Raw genomic sequence first — 5389 nt, 5'->3', positions numbered from 1 at the left:
CCCCATCTCACTTCTTTAATATTTCAAGAAAGACTGCCTCAGAAACACAAGCTCCCATGCTACATTCAGGACCATGATAATTGTTGGCAACTACTAAATAAGTTGAACTTTGCTCCTTGGTGAAGCCATATTAATTTCTTTTTTAAGTAAATTTGAATTTCATTGCAGTTGCAATTCATGCTTTCAGTGATATACAACAATTTCCAAAATGTTACAGTAATTTCAGTCAATTGAGCCTTCAGTGGCAATGCTTATAAATTATATTTATTAGTATAGTCGAGATAAGAAAGGAGTTTGGGATTTGATTGTAAAATGCAGTATCTTTCTCTGATTGTCTTGGCTAAACTTTTCCTCTTCTTTTTCCACTCTTTGTCACCTTCCATCTTTCTCACTCGAATTTCTCTCATTAAGTCAAAAAATACCTTGTGAACATTAGCTCATGTTTTAGGAGATGTTTCCACATAGATAACATTCCACTAGTCAGCTCTGTTTTTTGCCTCTTCTATAGAAACCTGCCTTTTATCTTCTAAATCTGATTTGTTATCAACCAGTAGAAGTGGAATATTCTCATCTTCTTTTACTCTTAAATCTGCTCCTTGAAGTCAACTGTAGCTGCAAAGGATTCCATTTCTGTAATAGAGAAGACACAGTGGAAGTAGTTGTCTTTAATTGCAGTGTAGTCCTCCTGCCCAGCTGTATCTATGATATAGATCTGTACTTCCTCCCCATCCTGAGCTCCTTCTTCTGATAGCTGTCTGCTTTGGTAGGCTCATATTCCTCCACAAACTCATCGTACATGAACTGTATGTGAGAGATGAAGCCAGCTAGACTTCCTGGGTCAAGTGAGGATTTGGAGAACTTTTGTGTCTTACAAGAGGTTTGTAAAATGCACCAATCAGTGCTCTGTAAAAATGCACCAATCAGCACTGTAGCTAGCTAGAGGTTTGTAAAATGCACCAATCAGCCATCTGTAGCTAGATAGAGTTTTGTAAAATGTGCCAATCAGTGTGCTGTAAAGTGGACCAATCAGCACTCTGTAAAATGGACCAATCAGCCTTCTGTAAAATGGAGCAATCAGCAGGACATGGGAGGGGACAAATAAGGGAATAAAAGCTGGCCACCCTAACCAGCAGCGGCAAGCCAATTGGGTTGTCTTCCATGCTGTGGAAGTTTTGTTCTTTTGCTCTTCACAATAAATCTTGCTGCTGCTCATTCTTCAGGTTTGTGCCACCTTTAAGAGCTGTAACACTCACCAAGAAGGTTGGCAGCTTCATTCTTGAAGTCAGAGATACCAGGAACCCACCGGAAGGAACCAACTCCGGACACATAGAGTCAGAGCGGACTTGCCCACACCACCACTGTCCACCATGATGATTTTGTGTAAGGCCATAGAGTTCTGACCCTTGGGCTTATTTGCGGCCTTCTTGTGTCGCAGTTTTCACCAAAGGATTAGGAAGAATATGCAGTGCGAGCCAGTCCGCTGCCCCAGAGGGTCTGGAAGTCACTGCTGTGTGGCTCCTGCCGGAGGGTACTTGGCCCTCATCACCTGGGAGGCCCCGGGCTGGGAACGGCTGAAGGAGGACTCTGACGAGTGGCAGAGGAGTTTGGGCGGCTGGAGGAGGACGATGATTCTGGGGCTCCGCCCTGGGGAGATCCACCGTCCTCCACGGTATCTACTATATTGACGAAATATAGGTTTTGACAGTTTTAAACTATAAAAAATTTTCCCATGAGTAGAATATTTGTGTTGATTATTTTTACTAATAATATTAATTATATGTGATTTGTTTATTTAAATAGATTTTAGGGGATACAAGTGCAGTTTGGTTACATGGACATATTGCGTAGTGGTTAAGTCTGAGCTTTCACTGTGACCATCACCCAAATAGTGTACATTGTACCCATTAGGTAATTTCTCATCCCTAAACCCTGTCCCATCCTCCTACCCTTCTGAATTTCCTGTGTCTATTTCACTGTCTATGTCCATGTTTCGCTGTTTAGCTCCCACTTATAAGTGAGAACATGTAGTATTTGACTTTTTGTTTGAGTTATTTCACTTAGAATAATGGCCTCCAGTTCCATCCATGTTGTTGCAAAAGACATATTTTATGGCTGAGTGGTATTTCATGATGTGTATGTATATATATGTGTGTGTGTGTGTATATATATCACTTTTTTTTAATCCAGTCATTCTTTGATGGACACTTAGGTTGATTCCACATCTTTGCTATTATGAATAGTAGTGCTGTGATAAACATATGAGTGCAGGTATCTTTTTGGAGAAATGATTTTTTATTTCTTTTGTATGGATATGCAGTGGTGGGATTCTGGATTGAATGGTACTTCTATTTTTGGTTCTTTGAGAACTCTCCATATTGCTTTTCATCGGAGTTGTACTATAGTTGTACATGATTTAAAGTGTTATATTTAAATTTTATCAAAACCATAAGAAAACTGGGAATAATCTTCCACAAACATTTTAGGATACTTTATATCCGGGGTTGGCTTATGGCATTACAAATCTAATCATCTATATATGTTGAATCGCTTTATTGTGGGTCCTGTTGAAGCAAAAAGCAAACAGCAGGGTTAAAATGTCAGGCTAAATAGCACTGGGGTCAAAGTGGCAGGGTAGAAAGAGTGAAGTCAAAATTGCCTACTTCCTCTTTCACAAATGTTTCTTCTACACATTGATCTTTGTGATTCGTTCAATAATTCTGAAGTTGTCCAACAGTTGGTAATTGAAGGCCTCCTACATTCTAGGCACTGGAGATGCAGCAGGGAACAAAGGACAAAGCCCTTGCCTCACAGAGCTTACGTCTTCAATGGGAGGAGGTAGACAAAAGCAAACAGACAAATGCATATATTTAGGCAGTAATAAGTGCTCCGGAGAAAAATAAAGCAGAGTAAAGAAGTTTGGCAAGGCATAGGTGTGAATTTAGGAAGTCTTCACTGGTCTTTGCTCAGGAATCTGAAGGAAGAGAGAGGGCGAGACAAATGTATGCATGGAAGATGAGAGTTCTTGGCAGAGGGAAGGATCAAAGACCCTGAGATGGGAGACTGCATGGTCTGTCTAAGGTAGACCAGTGATATGTAGACTCTAGTAAGCCCTTTGGGGACTCGGGCTTTCACTCTGTGTGAGATGTGAAGATGATGGGTGTTCTCAGGCAGGACAATGACATGCTCTGAGTGAATGCAGTCTGGAGCTAAGACTGCTGGGGTTGAGTCCTGGTTTTCTGACCTGTTAGCTGGGTGACTTTGGGCAAATTACTATTATTTTCTCTGTGCCTCTGTTTTCTTTCCTATAAAGTGGGATAATCATGGTCCCTGCTACATAGGATTAGAATAAGTATTAAAATAGTTAATATTTGTAAAGTGTTTTGAGCAGTTCCTGGCACAAACTAATGCCATGGAAGTGTGTGCTACATAAATAAGTAAAGGTATTTTATAGTATCGTTTTGACGGTGGTGTAAATTGTGTGTGTGTGTGTGTGTGTGTGTGTGTGTGTGTTGGGAGTGATGGAAGGATATTCAAGGTGGAAGCATGAAGACCTATTAGAAAACTAATCTAACATGGCAGTGATGCTGACTTAGACCCAGATGGGAGTAGTGAAGGTAGTAAACAGTGATTAGATTTGAAGTATATTTGAAAATAAAACTGATGGACCAGAAGTGGAGTATGACTGAAGGAGAAGAGTGGAGGCTATCTCAAAGGTTTTCAGACTGAGCTACTGGGAGAACAACACTGCCATTTTCTGAGGTAAGAAACACTATAGGAAGAGCTGTGGAGAGTTGCTGACCCCATAAAAGTTATATCTTTGGACCAGTGATCAAAAAAGAGATGGTGTAGATTCTGAGTGCAGCCATCTGAATGTTTAATGGACTTAAAAATATAAAACTCCTATTAATATATTTTCAAGACAATAAGAGTGCAAGTCAATCCAGTAGGTATGGAACTCAGTGGGGTATAGAAAATCCCAGGGAATTCAAGATACTATACTGTAATCTTTAGGAATTCAGTGATGAGCTTTGAAATACTGAACCAGTGCATTCCTGAGTGTATCTTGAAAACAGATCTTGAAATAAAGTTTCAGAAGGCCATTGGAAGATAGGGCTCATAGAAAATGAAAAATTGGCAAACCCGTGATCTGTGGACAGAGCCAAATAACAACCAACAATAACACAACAGATAAGCTTTCTTTTACTTTCAGTTGCTAAACTTTGTGGAAAATACATCATGACCAAGGATAAAACAGAAGTTACACTGATTTTTATGGTACATGACTCAAATTTACTAAACATAGAATTTTGTATAGCTGAAATTGTTTAGTTTTGAAGACCTTAAACTATATATTAAGATACATTGAGAAAAATAAGTTTTGCTAATTTGAGAAGACATACAAAGATAATTCATTGAAGTTGAATTCCTTTGTCAAATCTAGTGTTATTTCCAAAGTTTTCCAAGATAATTTAAAATAGCCAAAGACAGCCCACCTCGAATTCAAATAAAATTAATTCAGCAATATATATTTATGTATAATTTACATGACTATGTACCTACAAAAAAAGAACTTACTTGAAATACAAAGGATCCTTGGTGACTTCTTCTATTTAGAACTTACATCTAATTTGTTCTCTGCTTAAGTACAAAATAAAAACATTATTCTAGTAACCATTTTTATTTCAGAGTGCAGAGGTGCAGAGGCATCATTATTCCTTTGCAGTGAGTAAGCATCTATTTTCATTCATGGTGCTTCTCATTGCTGATGTAATATCTTATCCCTATCTCTAATTCCAGGGTTACTGAACTTAGATCAGTGTGGCTATGACATAGAAAACACCTGTGAATGTCATTTAGCTCCATTGTTAATTAAATATGGATTGGAGTACAATCAAAAAATTAGTAAAGACATGCTTAAGAAGGTACTATAGAAAGAAGGATGAACTTGGGACTGGAAGAGTTAAAATTATGCAGTTACCTTTTCACTCAGGTTCTGACTTATCCAAAATGATGTACCTGGGCTAAGGATTGGGGGCAATATTTGGGTTCTGCAAATTTCCATATTTAGAATCAAAGTTAGATAATACAGTATGTATTTTTAAATAAATGATTTGACGGAGAGAGAATGGTAGTGTCTTTGCTTGTGGCTTTTTTTGGGTTGAATATTGTGGCAGTGGAGCTGGGGAGGGGGCTGCCATAGCAAATCCAGATGCATATTGGGAAAGCTGAGGGTGTCAGGGCTGGTGGTCTGCTTTCCCTGGCAGATCCTCCAGAGCAACCTACACATGTACTTGAGTAAGACATCATGATTTAGAGCTGTAATGCAGTATTAGCAGAAGTAGCTTTTGAGGCATAAACTTGAGGTTCCTGGTGCCTCGTGGCCAACCCT

At 38.9% G+C, this 5389-nt stretch overlaps 1 pseudogene; it reads right to left on the bottom strand.

Moving 5' to 3' along the window:
* Positions 1 to 251: 251 nt before the first annotated feature.
* LOC100983025 (ras-related protein Ral-A-like) lies at positions 252 to 1987 on the bottom strand (annotated as a pseudogene).
* Between the last annotated feature and the right edge of the window lie 3402 nt (positions 1988 to 5389).

This window comes from Pan paniscus, chromosome 6 (assembly GCF_029289425.2).
Source record: "Pan paniscus chromosome 6, NHGRI_mPanPan1-v2.0_pri, whole genome shotgun sequence".
Classification (NCBI taxonomy): Eukaryota; Metazoa; Chordata; class Mammalia; order Primates; family Hominidae; genus Pan; species Pan paniscus.
Note: the sequence above shows the minus strand (reverse complement) of the source record. Positions and strands in the feature narration are given on the sequence as shown.